This window comes from Triticum dicoccoides, chromosome 3B (genome assembly GCF_002162155.2).
Source record: "Triticum dicoccoides isolate Atlit2015 ecotype Zavitan chromosome 3B, WEW_v2.0, whole genome shotgun sequence".
Taxonomy (NCBI): domain Eukaryota; kingdom Viridiplantae; phylum Streptophyta; class Magnoliopsida; order Poales; family Poaceae; genus Triticum; species Triticum dicoccoides.
This window is the reverse complement of record NC_041385.1, coordinates 791,621,025-791,639,668: the sequence shown is the minus strand read 5'-3', so window position 1 is coordinate 791,639,668 and position 18,644 is coordinate 791,621,025. Positions and strand designations below refer to the sequence as shown.

The 18,644-nt window shown below is 43.4% G+C and overlaps 1 long non-coding RNA gene across 1 annotated transcript; it reads left to right on the top strand.

Moving 5' to 3' along the window:
• Positions 1-1,692: 1,692 nt before the first annotated feature.
• On the top strand, positions 1,693-3,416 carry LOC119282279. The gene is made up of 3 exons (XR_005138674.1): positions 1,693-1,765; positions 2,410-2,587; positions 3,219-3,416. It is a non-coding gene; the product is annotated as an uncharacterized LOC119282279 (long non-coding RNA).
• The last annotated feature ends 15,228 nt before the right edge of the window (positions 3,417-18,644 follow it).

The following is an 18,644-nucleotide window of genomic DNA, read 5'->3' as shown; positions in this document are numbered from 1 at the left end:
TACACATATGTGCACAATATTAGGTCATTTAAACATACAACATGAGGCTAATATGTTGAGTGTTTACTCGAAATAAGAGGGTAAAAAATAGAAAAGAAACAAAAGAGAAAAAGCACAATTACATATGCTAGATTGTGATTGGTGGAACCATCTGTCACATTGATTGATGACATGGCAGGCATCCATCCATCCATTGCTAGCAATCCAACCGTCTATCCATCTGAAGAAACCCTACCTCACTCACCTCTCCTCCCTCTCCCTCCTGCCCGCTGCCTCCCCCTCTCTCTCTCCCCGATTCAGATCGACGCTGCCTCCCTCTCTCTCTCTCCCCGATCCAGATCTACGCCCCGCGCCCATGCCCCCAACCCCACCCCCTTCTCCTTCCACCGGCCTTCTTCCTCGCCGCAGGTGCCACTGCTCATCTCCTCTCCGGTGAGTGCGGAGGAGCCACCGCGGTCGAGGCAGCCGCCGGCTGGAGCCCCGCCTCTTCTCCTCTCCGGTCAACATGGAGGTCCGCCGCGTCCAACCTCCCGCTGCCTGCTCGCTGTCGGCGCCCTCCTCGTCTTCTCCTCCGCTCCCCCACGCCGCCACGCCCCATTGCCGGCCCGCCCTCCAACCCTAGTAGCTCCACCACCTCCTTCGTCGCCTCACTCGACCACTTCCTCGACTCCCCCCACCGCGTCGCCACCTCCTCCGCGGCGCCCGGGGACCTCGACGCCGCGATCCAGAGGGAGGAGTAGTCCCGGCTGTACAGGGACCCCCGGAGCGCGTGGCCGGCGGCGCCCGCGCCTCTCAGGGTCTACGTGTACGAGTTGCCACGCCGCCGCCCCCGAGGGACCCCCCTCCCCGCTGCAGCTGGCTCTGCTAGACTGCCCCGGAGCGGGGGAGATCTGGGCCGACCTTGGCTCCCCCCTCCTCCTCTGGTGACGAACCCTAACTCGCCCGTACTCTTCCGATACCCCCGATCACCATTGCTGTCAAACCAATAGGGTCGTCTTTTTTTTAATTATGTATAATAAGGTGGCCGTAGGTGTTGAAATCCGGTCTTCTTATCTGCACTTCAGTTTTAACTTTTAACGATGTATGCGAGCTGCCCACAAGTGTCTTAACATTGTTCTCCTTAACTGAAGTTGGGTGACGAAAGAGCTAAGAAATTGCAATACATTAGCATCGGATTTGGTAATAATAATATGGTCTTTGGGCTCTACTTAGTGCTAGTTGAGTCTGCTTGCTGACTCTGGTTTCCCTTGCTTGGACTTGGGCTGTACACTTACTCCTGTGATGTCTTTGTACATTTCAAAAAAATATGCACTAATCTCATATCACTTTTTTTTATAACTACAAACCACATTATTAATTCATATTACCCATGGGTTTTCTGTTGATTGGGTTTCTTTCTCACTATTGGAACAACTGCTATAGCTTCAATATCTACAAAACTTTGTGTATTGTGAACCCATAATTTTACCAAATAGCCAAGCCTATAAAAGAAAGCTCATGATGTTCCTTTTATTTATTTATTTATTTTCAGGGTCATAAACTAGCACAACTAACAGATGAGGAGCTGCTGATAGAAGCTCGGCCATTTGATGTGAACATTTTGCATTCCTTCAGTGCTTAAGATGGCGGTTGGACTAACATCCCAGCTGTTCAAGGAGTTACTGCTAGCAACAGATTCGACCTGCTCATGCTGTTCAAGGACTCGTACCGCGACACCGCCAACCTCACCTCCAACGGGAGCCCCGTGCACAGGCTCATCGAGCAGGTGGGCGAGCGGTGAGATTGATTTGTATCATCTAGTGTCGCTTTATTTTTGATGCCATGAGATCTCCTTGTTCCCAGATTTGGTGGTAGACAGCGCTTAGTTTCTAGGCTGTGGGGCATTTGATTGCTTGCTGGCTGAAAGTAGAGCATTAGTAGTAATGCTGCATTGCTGTATTCCTCTGTGATAAATCTGTTCTTTGATGCTTTCGGGAGATTTCGAGCGTTCCTGAAATGAGCTATATGTTAGTGTGTTGGATCTCATAGAAATATGTTGTGCTGATCCACTGTAGCAACTCTGGGTATCTGTGGTATTCTTGTGACCCAATGCTGCAAAGCTATACCAATGAGGCATGCACGCATCTAATCAAATTCCTCAACAACATATTTGTTTTTTACACAACAATGCATTCAAAAATCTGACCTATCTATATACACACTTTGTGGAAGAAATAGGATATATATATATATATATGTGCTTCTGTTGCTTCTATAGTATAGTTAGTACTCATGCCCATGATCGACCAGGTCCCTGCTCTGTTTCTTCTTCTTTTGCTTCCTGTATGTATGTATGTGTCTGACGACGAAGGTGGTTTCTTCAGAATTGATCGAGTCTGACAAAGTTGTTCTGAACATTTCTTGAAACAGGGCGAGGCCGGAGATGTCTGTGCGGTGATGTCCCTGGGGTGGCGCCACTGTGCCCGACGCTTGCCCTGATCGCCGCAGTGGTGCTTCGGTGGCTTCCAGACCCTCTCCTGGATGTGGTGATGGTCACACCACAACTGTGGTGTGGCTGAGCCTCCGCTACAGCTACAACCTGCCTCTGGTGAGCTCCTCCCCGTTCCTTCTTCTCTGGTGTAGCTCCTGCATGGCCTTGGTCATGATTTGGGTTGGATGTGGGGCTCTACTAGTTGCTGCAACCAAGCATCAACTTCTACTGGAACATCTACTTCTATGGTGTTTTCCAGGTTTCGTTGCTTTGTTTTGGTTTTGTTGTAAGTTCTGTGGCATCTTGGAGTTTTTGTAATACAATGACACGTAGTGCATGTTGGAGAAAGAAAGGTTGATCTATTTGGGAGTAATTGCATGTCTACTCAGATTCACATGTTAGCCACGTCTTGATTTGATTAGGCATAACACTTGACATGACATCCTCATGTTTTGGTCCAGTTTGGCCACCTGTTATTTGTCAATTTTACATGCTGGTGTAGCTAGCTGGACTGGTGTAGCTAGCTGGACTATGCAGCCATGAATCAAGAAGTAGCATATTCAGTTTTGCTAATAGAAAATAAATGTATTAAAAACTTTAAAAACTGCATAATAAGTGCTTGTTCATGTTTGGTTTTCTCTAAACTTTGTTTGTATGATTGAGGGCAAATTTACTTGGTTCTTTTCTCTAAACTGTGCTTGGAACATTCGTTTTTATGATCTAAAATTGCCTTCCTGTGATGATGCAGGTGCCCAGTTTGTGCTCGCTACCGAAGGAGCTCCATGTTGAAGAAGATTGAAGAGCACCAGGGTTAACACCAGGGCAGCTTGTAGAGCTTGTATATGTATAGAGCTTGTAAATGTATCACGTGTAGAGCTTGTAGAGCTTGTATATGTTAGAGCTTATTATGTGTAGAGCTTGTAAAGTATATGTTATTTGTACAATAGGAGCTCTGTACTGAATCTGGCTGATAATATTTGGAGTATTATGTGTGTGTTTTATTTGTGCCAATTTAAATATTGGTTATTTATTTACTGTTAAATTGAAATATGAAGAATAAGAACTTGCTAGCTGGGACCCACATACCTGAACCTGACATCTGGGACCCATTTGACTAGTGGACCTTTTTTATATTAAAAAAAACTAAAAGTTTCTAGTAGAAAAGGCCACGGCCCCAAAATGAGAAGGCTTAATTGTTGGGCTTGGCCCATCTACCTAGCCAAAATTAATATGAGAAAAAAACACAAATAGGCCGAATTGTTGGGCTAGGCCCATGTAGAAAATCGAATTGGACCGGGCTGAATCTTGTGCCACAGCAGATTGCCACACTGGATGCCTACGTGGCCTTGTTGGGTTTCGTAGTAATTTCAAAAAATTTCCTACGCACACACAGGATCATGTGATGCATAGCAACAAGGGGAGAGTATTGTCTACGTACCCAATGCAGACCGACTGCGGAAGCGATGACACGACGTAGAGGAAGTAGTCGTACGTCTTCTCGATCCAACCGATCAAGCACCGAAACTACGGCACCTCCGAGTTCGAGCACACGTTCAGCTCGATGACGATCCCCGGACTCCGATCCAGCAAAGTGTCGGGGAAGAGTTTCGTCAGCACGACGGCGTGGTGACGATCTTGATGAACTACAGCAGCAGGGCTTCTCCTAAACTCCGCTACAGTATTATCGAGCAATATGGTGGCAGGGGACACCGCACACGGCTAAGGAATAGATCACGTGGATCAACTTGTGTCAACTTGTGTGTTTAGAGGTGCCCCTGCCTCCGTATATAAAGGAGGAGAGGAGGGGAGGCTGGCCGGCCAAGGGGGGGAGGCGCAGGAGAGTCCTACTCCCTCTGGGAGTAAGATTCCCCCTCCAATCCTAGTCCAACTAGGATTCCTCGGAGGGGAAAAGAGGAGGAGGGGGCCGGCTGTTGGGTTTCGTAGTAATTTCAAAAAAATTCCTACGCGCACACAGGATCATGTGATGCATAGCAACGAGAGGAGAGTGTTGTCTACGTACCCAACGCAGACCGACTGCGGAAGCGATGACATGACGTAGAGGAAGTAGTCGTACGTCTTCACGATCCAACCGATCAAGCACCGAAACTACGGCACCTCCGAGTTCGAGCACACGTTCAGCTCGATGACGATCCCCGGACTCCGATCCAGCAAAGTGTCGGGGAAGAGTTTCGTCAGCACGACGGCGTGGTGACGATCTTGATGAATTACAGCAGCAGGGCTTCGCCTAAACTCCGCTACAGTATTATCGAGGAATATGGTGGCAGGGGGCACCGCACACGGCTAAGGAATCGATCACGTGGATCAACTTGTGTCAACTTGTGTGTTTAGAGGTGCCCCTGCCTCCGTATATAAAGGAGGAGAGGAGGGGAGGCTGGCCGGCCAAAGAGGGAGGCGCAGGAGAGTCCTACTCCCTCTGGGAGTAGGATTCCTCCCCCCAATCCTAGTCCAACTAGGATTCCTCGGAGGGGAAGGGAAAGAGGGGGGCCGGCCACCTTCTCCTAGTCCTAATAGGACTAGGGGAGGGGGAAGAGGCGCAGCCACCTTGGGCTGCCCCTTTCTCCTTTCCACTAAGGCCCATGATGGCCCATATGGCTCCCGGGGGGTTCCGGTAACCTCCCGGTAACCCGGTAAAATCCCGATTTCACCCGGAACACTTCCGATGTCCAAACATAGGCTTCCAATATATCAATCTTTACGTTTCGACCATTTCGAGACTCCTCGTCATGTCCGTGATCACATCCGGGACTCCGAACAACCTTCGGTACATCAAAATGCATAAACTCATAATATAACTGTCATCGTAACCTTAAGCGTGCGGACCCTACGGGTTCGAGAACAATGTAGACATGACCGAGACATGTCTCTGGTCAATAACCAATAGCGGGACCTGGATGCCCATATTGGCTCCTACATATTCTACGAAGATCTTTATCGGTCAGACCGCATAACAACATACGTTGTTCCCTTTGTCATCGGTATGTTACTTGCCCGAGATTCGATCGTCGGTATCCAATACCTAGTTCAATCTCGTTACCGGCAAGTCTCTTTACTCATTCCGTAATACATCATCTCACAACTAACATATTAGTTGTAATGCTTGCAAGGCTTATGTGATGTGTATTACCGAGAGGTCCCAGAGATACCTCTCCGACAATCGGAGTGACAAATCCTAATCTCGAAATACGCCAACCCAACATCGACCATTGGAGACACCTGTAGTACTCCTTTATAATCACCCAGTTACGTTGTGACGTTTGGTAGTACCCAAAGTGTTCCTCCGGTAAACGGGAGTTGCATAATCTCATAGTCATAGGAACATGTATAAGTCATGAAGAAAGCAATAGCAACATACTAAACGATCGGGTGCTAAGCTAATGGAATGGGTCATGTCAATCAGATCATTCTACTAATGATGTGACCTCGTTAATCAAATAACAACTCATTGTTCATGGTTAGGAAACATAACCATCTTTGATTAACGAGCTAGTCAAGTAGAGGCATACTAGTGACACTTTGTTTGTCTATGTATTCACACATGTATTATGTTTCCGGTTAATACAATTCTAGCATGAATAATAAACATTTATCATGAAATAAGGAAATAAATAATAACTTTATTATTGTCTCTAGGGCATATTTCCTTCACCGGCCACCTCTCCTAGTCCTAATAGGACTAGGGGAAGGGGGGGCGCGCAGCCCATCTAGGGCAGCCCCTTCTCTTTTCCACTAAGGCCCACTATGGCCCAAATAGCTCCCGGGGGGTTCCGGTAACCCTCCCGGTATTCCGGTAAAATCCCGATTTCACCCGGAACACTTCCGATATCCAAATATAGGCTTCCAATATATCAATCTTTACGTCTCGACCATTTCGAGACTCCTCGTCATGTCCGTGATCACATCCGGGACTCCGAACAACCTTCGGTACATCAAAATGCATAAACTCATAATATAACTGTCATCGTAACCTTAAGCGTGCGGACCCTACGGGTTCGAGAACAATGTAGACATGACCGAGACACGTCTCTGGTCAATAACCAATAGCGGGACCTGGATGCCCATATTGGCTCCTACATATTCTACGAAGATCTTTATCAGTCAGACCGCATAACAACATACGTTGTTCCCTTTGTCATCGGTATGTTACTTGCCCGAGATTCGATCGTCGGTATCCAATACCTAGTTCAATCTCGTTACCGGCAAGTCTCTTTACTCGTTCCGTAACACATCATCTCACAATTAACATATTAGTTGTAATGCTTGCAAGGCTTATGTGATGTGTATTACCGAGAGGGCCCAGAGATACCTCTCCGACAATCGGAGTGACAAATCCTAATCTCGAAATACGCCAACCCAACATCGACCATTGGAGACACCTGTAGTACTCCTTTATAATCACCCAGTTACGTTGTGACGTTTGGTAGTACCCAAAGTGTTCCTCCGGTAAACGGGAGTTGCATAATCTCATAGTCATAGGAACATGTATAAGTCATGAAGAAAGCAATAGCAACATACTAAACGATCGGGTGCTAAGCTAATGGAATGGGTCATGTCAATCAGATCATTCTACTAATGATGTGACCTCGTTAATCAAATAACAACTCATTGTTCATGGTTAGGAAACATAACCATCTTTGATTAACGAGCTAGTCAAGTAGAGGCATACTAGTGACACTTTGTTTGTCTATGTATTCACACATGTAATATGTTTCCGGTTAATACAATTCTAGCATGAATAATAAACATTTATCATGAAATAAGGAAATAAATAATAACTTTATTATTGTCTCTAGGGCATATTTCCTTCAGTCTCCCACTTGCACTAGAGTCAATAATCTAGTTCACATCGCCATGTGATTTAACAGCAATAGTTCACATCACCATGTGATTAACACCCAAAGTTCACATCGATATGTGATCAACACCCAAAGGGTTTTACTAGATTCAGTCATCTAGTTCACATCGCTATGTGATTAACACCCAAGGAGTACTAAGGTGCGATCATGTTTTGCTTGTGAGAGAATCTTAGTCAACGGGTCTGTCACATTCAGATCCGTAAGTATTTTGCAAATATTTGTGTCAACAATGCTCTGCACGGAGCTACTCTAGCTAATTGCTCCCACTTTCAATATGTATCCAGGTTGAGACTTAGTGTAACTTTTACAACAAACTCTTTTATCACCTCCATAATCGAGAAACATCTCCTTAGTCCTTACTAAGGATATTCTTGACCAATGTCCAGTGATCTACTCCTAGATCACTATTGTACTCTCTTGCCAAATTCAGAGTAAGGTATACAATAGGTCTGGTACATAGCATAGCATACTTTATAGAACCTATGACTGAGGCACAGGGAATGACTTTTCATTTTTTTCTATTTTCTGCTGTGGTCGGGATTTGAGTCTTACTCAATTTCATACCTTTGCAACATAGGCAAGAACTCTTTCTTTGACTGTTCCATTTTGAACTATTTCAAAATCTTGCCAAGGTATGTACTCATTGAAAATCTTATCAAGCGTCTTGATCTATCTCAATAGATCTTGATGCTTAATATGTAAGTAGCTTTTACTGAGGTCTTTTCCTTTTAAAGAACTCCTTTAAAACACTCCTTTATGCTTTGCAGAAAAATTCTACATCATTTCTGATCAACAATATGTCACTCATATATACTAATCAGAAAGGCTGTAGTGCTCCCACTCACTTTATTGTAAATACAGGCTTCTCAAAAAGTCTGTATAAAACCATATGCTTTGATCAACTCATCAAAGCGTATATTCCAACTCTGAGAGGCTTGCACCAGTCCATAGATGGATCGCTGGAGCTTGCACATTTTGTTAGTACCTTTAGGATTGACAAAACCTTCTGGTTGCATCATATACAACTCTTCTTTAATAAATCCATTAAGGAATGCAGTTTTGTTTATCCATTTGCCAGATTTCATAAAATGCGGCAATTGCTAACATGATTCGGACAGACTTAAGCATAGATACGAGTGAGAAAATCTCATCGTAGTCAACACCTTGAACTTGTCGAAAACCTTTTGCGACAATTTTAGCTTTGTAGATAGTAACACTACTATCAGCGTCCGTCTTCCTCTTGAAGATCCATTTATTCTCAATTGCTTGCCGATCATCGGGTAAGTCAACCAAAGTCCATACTTTGTTCTCATACATGGATCCCATCTCAGATTTCATGGCTTCAAGCCACTTTGCGGAATCTGGGCTCACCATCGCTTCTTCATAGATCGTAGGTTCATCATGGTCTAGTAACATGACTTCCAGAACATGATTACCATACCACTCTGGTGCGGATCTTACTCTGGAAGACCTACGAGGTTTGGTAGTAACTTGATCTGAAGTTTGATGATCATTATCATTAACTTCCTCACTTATTGGTGTAGGAATCACTGGAACTGATTTCTGTGATGAACTACTTTCCAATAAGGGAGAAGGTATAATTACCTCATCAAGTTCTACTCTCCTCCCACTCACTTCTTTCGAGAGAAACTCTTTTTCTGGAAAGGATCCATTTTAGCAACGAATGTCTTGCCTTCGGATCTGTGATAGAAGGTGTACCCAACAATTTCCTTTGGGTATGAAGACGCACTTCTCCGATTTGGGTTCGAGCTTATCAGGATGAAACTTTTTCACATAAGCATCGCAGCCCCAAACTTTAAGAAACAACAGGTTAGGTTTTACTGCTAAACCACAGTTCATACAGTGTCGTCTCAACGGATTTAGATGGTGCCCTATTTAACGTGAATGCGGCCGTCTCTAAAGCATATCCCCAAAATGATAGCGGTAAATCAGTAAGAGACATCATAGATCGCACCATATCTAGTAAAGTACGATTACGACGTTCGGACACACCATTACGCTGTGGTGTTCCGGGTGGCGTGAGTTGCGAAACTATTCCACAATTTTTCAAATGTACACCAAACTCGTAACTCAAATATTCTCCTCCACGATCAGATCGTAGAAACTTTATTTTCTTGTTACGATGATTTTCAACTTCACTCAGAAATTCTTTGAACTTTTCAAATGTTTCAGACTTATGCTTCATTAAGTAGATATATCCATATCTGCTCAAATCATCTGTGAAGGTGAGAAAATAACGATATCCGCCACGAGCCTCAATATTCATCGGGCCACATACATCGGTATGTATGATTTCCAACAAATCTGTTGCTCTCTCCATAGTACCGGAGAACGGTGTTTTAGTCATCTTGCCCATGAGGCACGGTTCACAAGTACCAAGTGATTCATAATCAAGTGGTTCCAAAAGTCCATTAGTATGGAGTTTCTTCATGCGTTTTACACCGATATGACCTAAACGACAGTGCCACAAATAAGTTGCACTTTCATTATCAACTCTGCATCTTTTGGTTTCAACATTATGAATATGTGTATTACTACTATCGAGATTTAGTAAGAATAGACCACTCTTCAAGGGTGCATAACCATAAAAGATATTACTCATATAAATAGAACAACCATTATTCTCTGATTTAAATGAATAACCGTCTCGCATTAAACAAGATCCAGATATAATGTTCATGCTCAACGCTGGCACCAAATAACAATTATTTAGGTCTAATACTAATCCCGAAGGTAGATGTAGAGGTAGCGTGCCGACCGCGATCACATCGACTTTGGAACCGTTTCCCACGCGCATCGTCACCTCGTCCTTTGCCAGTGCCCGCTTATTCTGTAGTCCCTGTTTCGAGTTGCAAATATTAGCAACAGAACCAGTATCAAATACCCAGGTGCTACTGCGAGCATTGGTAAGGTACACATCAATAACATGTATATCACATATACCTTTGTTCACCTTGCCATCCTTCTTATCCGCCAAATACTTGGGGCAGTTCCGCTTCCAGTGACCAGTCTGCTTGCAGTAGAAGCACTCAGTTTCAGGCTTAGGTTTAGACTTGGGTTTCTTCTCTTGAGCAGCAAATTGCTTGCCGTTCTTTTTGAAGTTCCCCTTTTTTTCCCTTTGCCCTTTTTCTTGAAACTAGTGGTCTTGTTAACCATCAACACTTGATGCTCCTTCTTGATTTCTACCTCCGCAGCTTTCAGCATTGCGAAGAGCTCGGGAATAGTCTTGTTCATCCCTTGCATATTATAGTTCATCACGAAGCTCTTGTAGCTTGGTGGCAGTGATTGGAGAATTCTGTCAATGACGCAATCATCCGGAAGATTAACTCCCAATTGAATCAAGTGATTATTATACCCAGACATTTTGAGTATATGCTCACTGACAGAACTGTTCTCTTCCATCTTGCAGCTATAGAACTTATTGGAGACTTCATATCTCTCAATCCGGGCATTTGCTTGAAATATTAACTTCAACTCCTGGAACATCTCATATGCTCCATGACGTTCAAAACGTCGTTGAAGTCCCGATTCTAAGCCGTAAAGCATGGCACACTGAACTATCGAGTAGTCATCAGTTTGCTCTGCCAGACGTTCATAACATCTGGCGTTGCTCCAGCAGCAGGCCTGGCACCCAGCGGTGCTTCCAGGACGTAATTCTTCTGTGCAGCAATGAGGATAATCCTCAAGTTACGGACCAGTCCGTGTAATTGCTACCATCATCTTTCAACTTTGCTTTCTCAAGGAACGCATTAAAATTTAACGGAACAACAGCACGAGCCATCTATCTACAATCAACATAAACAAGCAAGATACTATCAGGGACTAAGTTCATGATAAATTTTAAGTTCAATTAATCATATTATTAAAGAACTCCCACTTAGATAGACATCCCTCTAATCCTCTAAGTGATCACGTGATCCAAATCAACTAAACCATATCCGATCATCACGTGAGATGGAGTAGTTTCATCGGTGAACATCATTATGTTGATCATATCTACTATATGATTCACGCTCGACCTTTCGGTCTCCGTGTTCCGAGGCCATATCTGCATATGCTAGGCTCGTCAAGTTTAACCTGAGTATTCTGCGTGCGCAACTGTTTTGCACCCGTTGTATTTGAACGTAGAGCCTATCACACACGATCATCACGTGGTGTCTCAGCACGAAGAACTTTTGCAACGGTGCATACTCAGGGAGAACACTTCTTGATAATTTAGTGAGAGATCATCTTATAATGCTACCGTCAATCAAAGCAAGATAAGATGCATAAAAAGATAAACATCACATGCAATCAATATAAGTGATATGATATGGCCATCATTATCTTGTGCTTGTGATCTCCATCTCCGAAGCACCGTCATGATCACCATCGTCACCGGCGCGACACCTTGATCTCCATCGTAGCATCGTTGTCGTCTCGCCAATCTTATGCTTCCACGACTATCACTACCGTTTAGTAATAAAGTAAAGCATTACATCGCGATTGCATTGCATAAAATAAAGCGACAACCATATGGCTCCTGCCAGTTGCCGATAACTTGGTTACAAAACATGATCATCTCATACAATAAAATTCAGCATCATGCCTTGACCATATCACATCACAACATGCCCTGCAAAAACAAGTTAGACGTCCTCTACTTTGTTGTTGCATGTTTTACGTGGCTGCTACGGGCTTAAGTAAGAACCAATCTCACCTACGCATCAAAACCACAACGATAGTTTGTCAAATAGACTCCGTTTTAACCTTTGCAAGGACCGGGCGTAGCCATACTTGGTTCAACTAAAGTTGGAGAGGCAGTCGCCCGCAAGCCATCTCTGTGCAAAGCACGTCGAGGGAACCGGTCTCGCGTAAGCGTACGCGTAAGGTTGGTCCGGGTCGTCTCGTCCAACAATACCGCTGAACCAAAATATGACAAGCTGGTAGGCAGTATGACTTGTATCGTCCACAACTCACTTGTGTTCTACTCGTGCATATAACATCAACATCATTAACCTAGGCTCGGATGCCACTGTTGGGTTTCGTAGTAATTTCAAAAATTTTCCTACGCGCACACAGGATCATGTGATGCATAGCAACGAGAGGAGAGTGTTGTCTACGTACCCAACGCAGACCGACTGCGGAAGCGATGACATGACGTAGAGGAAGTAGTCGTACGTCTTCACGATCCAACCGATCAAGCACCGAAACTACGGCACCTCCGAGTTCGAGCACACGTTCAGCTCGATGACGATCCCCGGACTCCGATCCAGCAAAGTGTCGGGGAAGAGTTTCGTCAGCACGACGGCGTGGTGACGATCTTGATGAATTACAGCAGCAGGGCTTCGCCTAAACTCCGCTACAGTATTATCGAGGAATATGGTGGCAGGGGGCACCGCACACGGCTAAGGAATCGATCACGTGGATCAACTTGTGTCAACTTGTGTGTTTAGAGGTGCCCCTGCCTCCGTATATAAAGGATGGAGGAGGAGGAGGCCGGCCAAGGCAAAGGTGCGGCCAGGATAGGGAGTCCTACTAGGACTCCAAGTCCTAGTAGGAGTCCACCAAGAGGGGAGGAAGGGAGAAGGAATAGGAGGAGAAGGAGAGGTGGCCGGCCCCCTTTTCCCTAGTCCAATTCGGACTAGAGGGGAGGGGGGGCGCAGCCTTTTTCTCCTCTTCCCACTAAAGCCCATCAAGGCCCAATACTCTTCCCCGTATTCCCGTAACTCCCCGGTACTCCCGAAAATACCCGAATCACTCGGAACCTTTCCGAACTCCGAATATAGTCATCCAATATATCGATCTTTACGTCTCGACCATTTCGAGACTCCTCGTCATGTCCCCGATCTCATCCGGGACTCCGAACTCCTTCGGTACATCAAAACTCATAAACTCATAATATAACTGTCATCGAAACCTTAAGCGTGCGGACCCTACGGGTTCGAGAACAATGTAGACATGACCAAGACACATTTCCGGTCAATAACCAATAGCGGGACCTGGATGCCCATATTGGCTCCTACATATTCTACGAAGATCTTTATCGGTCAGACCGCATAACAACATACGTTGTTCCCTTTGTCATCGGTATGTTACTTGCCCGAGATTCGATCGTCGGTATCCAATACCTAGTTCAATCTCGTTACCGGCAAGTCTCTTTACTCGTTCCGTAATACATCATCTCACAACTAACATATTAGTTGTAATGCTTGCAAGGCTTTATGTGATGTGTATTACCGAGAGGGCCCAGAGATACCTCTCCGACAATCGGAGTGACAAATCCTAATCTCGAAATACGCCAACCCAACATCGACCATTGGAGACACCTGTAGTACTCCTTTATAATCACCCAGTTATGTTGTGACGTTTGGTAGTACCCAAAGTGTTCCTCCGGTAAACGGGAGTTGCATAATCTCATAGTCATAGGAACATGTATAAGTCATGAAGAAAGCAATAGCAACATACTAAACGATCGGGTGCTAAGCTAATGGAATGGGTCATGTCAATCAGATCATTCTACTAATGATGTGACCTCGTTAATCAAATAACAACTCATTGTTCATGGTTAGGAAACATAACCATCTTTGATTAACGAGCTAGTCAAGTAGAGGCATACTAGTGACACTTTGTTTGTCTATGTATTCACACATGTATTATGTTTCCGGTAAATACAATTCTAGCATGAATAATAAACATTTATCATGAAATAAGGAAATAAATAATAACTTTATTATTGCCTCTAGGGCATATTTCCTTCAGTCTCCCACTTGCACTAGAGTCAATAATCTAGATCACATCACCATGTGATTAACATCGATAGTTCACATCATTATGTGACCAACACCCAAAGGGTTTACTAGATTCGGTAATCTAGTTCACATCACTATGTGATTAACACCCAAAGAGTACTAAGGTGTGATCATGTTTTGCTTCTGAGAGAATCTTAGTCAACGGGCCTGCCAAATTCAGATCCGTATGTATTTTGCAAAATTCTATGTCTACAATGTTCTGCACGGAGCTACTCTAGCTAATTGCTCCCACTTTCAATATGTATCCAGATTGAGACTTAGAATCATCTGGATCAGTGTCAAAAATTTGCATCGACGTAACCGTTTACGACGAACCCTTTTGTCACATCCATAATCGAGAAACATATCCTTATTTTACTAAGGATAATTCTGACCGCTGTCCAGTGATCTACTCCTAGATCACTATTGTACTCCCTTGCCAAATCAGTGCAGGATATACAATAGATCTGGTATACAACATGACATACTTTATAGAACCTATGGCCAAGGCATAGGGAATGACTTTCATTCTCTTTCTATCTTCTGCCGTGGTCGGGCTTTGAGTCTTACTCAACTTCACACCTTGTAATACAGGCAAGAACTCTTTCTTTGACCGCTCCATTTTGAACTACTTCAAAATATTGTCAAGGTATGTACTCATTGAAAAAACTTATCAAACGTCTTGATCTATCTCTATAGATCTTGAAGCTCAATATGTAAGAAGCTTCACCGAAGTCTTTCTTTGAAAAATTCCTTTCAAACACTCCTTTATGCTTTACAGAATAATTCTACATTATTTCCGATCAACAATATGTCAATCACATATACTTATCAGAAATGTTGTAGTGCTCCCACTCACTTTTCTTGTAAATACAGGCTTCTCCGAAAGTCTGTATAAAACCAAATGCTTTGATCACACTATCAAAACGTTTATTCCAACTCCGAGAGGCTTGCACCAGTCCATAAATGGATCGCTGGAGCTTGCACACTTTGTTAGCTCCCTTTGGATCGACAAAACCTTCCGGTTGCATCATATACAACTCTTCTTCCAGAAATCCATTCAGGAATGCAGTTTTGACATCCATCTGCCAAATTTCATAATCATAAAATGCGGCAATCGCTAACATGATTCGGACGGACTTAAGCATCGCTACGGGTGAGAAGGTCTCATCATAGTCAATCCCTTGAACTTGCCGAAAACCTTTTGCGACAAGTCGAGCTTTGTAGACAATAACTTTACCATCAGCGTCAGTCTTCTTTTTAAAGATCCATTTATTCTCAATTGCTTGCCGATCATCGGGCAAGTCAACCAAAGTCCATACTTTGTTCTCATACATGGAACCCATCTCAGATTTCATGGCTTCAAGCCACTTTGCGGAATCTGGGCTCACCATCGCTTCTTCATAGTTCGTAGGTTCATCATGATCTAGTAGCATGACTTCCAGAACAGGATTACCGTACCACTCTGGCGCGGATCTTACTCTGGTTGATCTACGAGGTTCAGTAGTATCTTGATCTGAAGTTTCATGATCATTATCATTGGCTTCCTCACTAACTGGTGTAGGTGTCACTGAAACAGTTTTCTGTGATGAACTACTTTCCAGTAAGGGAGCAGGTACAGTTACCTCATCAAGTTCTACTTTCCTCCCACTCACTTCTTTCGAGAGAAACTCCTTCTCTAGAAATGATCCATTCTTAGCAACGAATGTCTTGCCTTCGGATCTGTGATAGAAGGTTTACCCAACAGTTTCCTTTGGGTATCATATGAAGACATATTTCTCCGATTTGGGTTCGAGCTTATCAGGTTGAAGCTCTTTCACATAAGCATCGCAGCCCCAAACTTTAAGAAACGACAACTTTGGTTTCTTTCCAAACCACAGTTCATAAGGCGTCGTCTCAACGGATTTTGATGGTGCCCTATTTAACGTGAATGCAGCTGTCTTTAATGCATAACCCCAAAACGATAGTGGTAAATCGGTAAGAAACATCATAGGTTGCACCATATCCAATAAAGTACAATTATGACGTTCGGACACACCATAGTGGTGTTCCAGGTGGCATGAGTAGTGAAACTATTTCACATTGTTTTTTAACTGAAGGCCAAACTCGCAACTCAAATACTCTTCTCTACGATCAGATCGTAGAAACTTTATTTTCTTGTTAAGATGATTTTTCACTTCACTCTGAAATTCTTTGAACTTTTCAAATGTTTTAGACTTGTGTTTCATTAAGTAGATATACTCATATCTGCTCAAATCATCTGTGAAGATCAGAAAATAATGATACTTGCCACGAGCATCAACACTCATTGGATTGCATACATCGGTATGTATTATTTCCAATAAGTTAGTAGCACGTTCCATTGTTCTGGAGAACGGAGTTTTAGTCATCTTGCCCAAAAGGCACGGTTCGCAAGCATCAAATGATTCATAACCAAGTGATTCCGAAAATCCATCTTTATGGAGTATCTTCATGCGCTTTACACCGATATGACCTAAACGGCAGTGCCACAAATAAGTTGCACTATCATTATTAACTTTGCATCTTTTGGTTTCAATATTATGAATATGTGTATCACTACGATCGAGATCCAATGAACCATTTTTCATTGGGTGTGTAACCATATAAGGTTTTATTCATGTAAACAGAACAACAGTTTATTCTCTTACTTAAATGAATAACCGTATTGCAATAAACATGCTCAACGCCAACACCAAATAACACTTATTTGGTTTCAACACTAATCCCGAAAGTATAGGGAGTGTGCGATGATGATCATATTAATCTTGGAACTACTTCCAACACTCATCATCACTTCCCCTTCAACTAGTCTTTGTTTATTCTGCAACTCCCGTTTCGAGTTACTAATCTTAGCAACTGAACTAGTACCTAATACTAAAGGGTTTGCTATAAACACTAGTAAAGTACACATCAATAACATGTATATCAAATATACTTATGTTCACTTTGCCATTCTTCTTATCCGCCAATCACTTGGGGTAGTTCCGCTTCCAGTGACCAATCCCTTTGTAGTAGAAGCACTTAGTCTCAGGCTTAGGACCAGACTTGGGCTTCTTCACTTGAGCAGCAACTCGCTTGCCGTTCTTCTTGAAGTTCCCCTTCTTCCCTTTGCCCTTTTCTTGAAACTAGTGGTCTTGTCTACCATCAACACTTGATGTTTTTCTTGATTTCTACCTTCGTCGATTTTAGCATCACGAAGAGCTCGGGAATTGTTTTACGTCATCCCTTGCATTATAGTTCATCACGAAGTTCTACTAACTTGGTGGTGGTGACTAGAGAATTCTGTCAATCACTATCTTATCTGGAAGATTATCTCCCACTTGATTCAAGCGATTGAAGTACCCAGACAATCTAAGTACATGCTCACTAGTTGAGCGATTCTCCTCCATCTTTTAGCTATAGAACTTGTTGGAGACTTCATATCTCTGAACTCGGGTATTTGCTTGAAATATTAACTTCAACTCCTGGAACATCTCATATGCTCCATGACGTTCAAAACGTCTTTAAAGTCCCGATTCTAAGCCATTAAGCATGGTGCACTAAACTATCAAGTAGTCATCATATTGAGCTAGCCAAACGTTCATAACATCTGCATCTGCTCCTGCAATAGGTCCGTCACCTAGCGGTGCATTAAGGACATAATTCTTCTGTGCAGCAATGAGGATAAACCTCAGATCACGCATCCAATCCGCATCATTGCTACTAACATCTTTCAACATGATTTTCTCTAGGAACATATCAAAATAAACACAGGGAAGCAACAACGCGAGCTATTGATCTACAACATAATTTGCAAAATACTACCAGGACTAAGTTCATGATAAATTTAAGTTCAATTAATCATATTACTTAAGAACTCCCACTTAGATAGACATCCCTCTAATCCTCTAAGTGATTACGTGATCCAAATCAACTAAACCATGTCCGATCATCACGTGAGATGGAGTAGTTTCATCGGTGAACATCATTATGTTGATCATATCTACTATATGATTCATGCTCGACCTTTCGGTCTCCGTGTTCCGAGGCCATATCTGCATATGCTAGGCTCGTCAAGTTTAACCTGAGTATTCTGCGTGTGCAAAACTGGCTTGCACCCGTTGTAGATGGACGTAGAGCTTATCACACCCGATCATCACGTGGTGTCTGGGAACGACGAACTTTGGCAACGGTGCATACTCAGGGAGAACACTTCTTGATAATTTAGTGAGAGATCATCTTATAATGCTACCGTCAATCAAAGCAAGATAAGATGCATAAAAAGATAAACATCACATGCAATCAATATAAGTGATATGATATGGCCATCATCATCTTGTGCTTGTGATCTCCATCTCCAGAAGCACCGTCATGATCACCATCGTCACCAGCGCGACACCTTGATCTCCATCGTAGCATCGTTGTCGTCTCGCCAATCTTATGCTTCCACGACTATCACTACCGTTTAGTAATAAAGTAAAGCATTACATCGCGATTGCATTGCATACA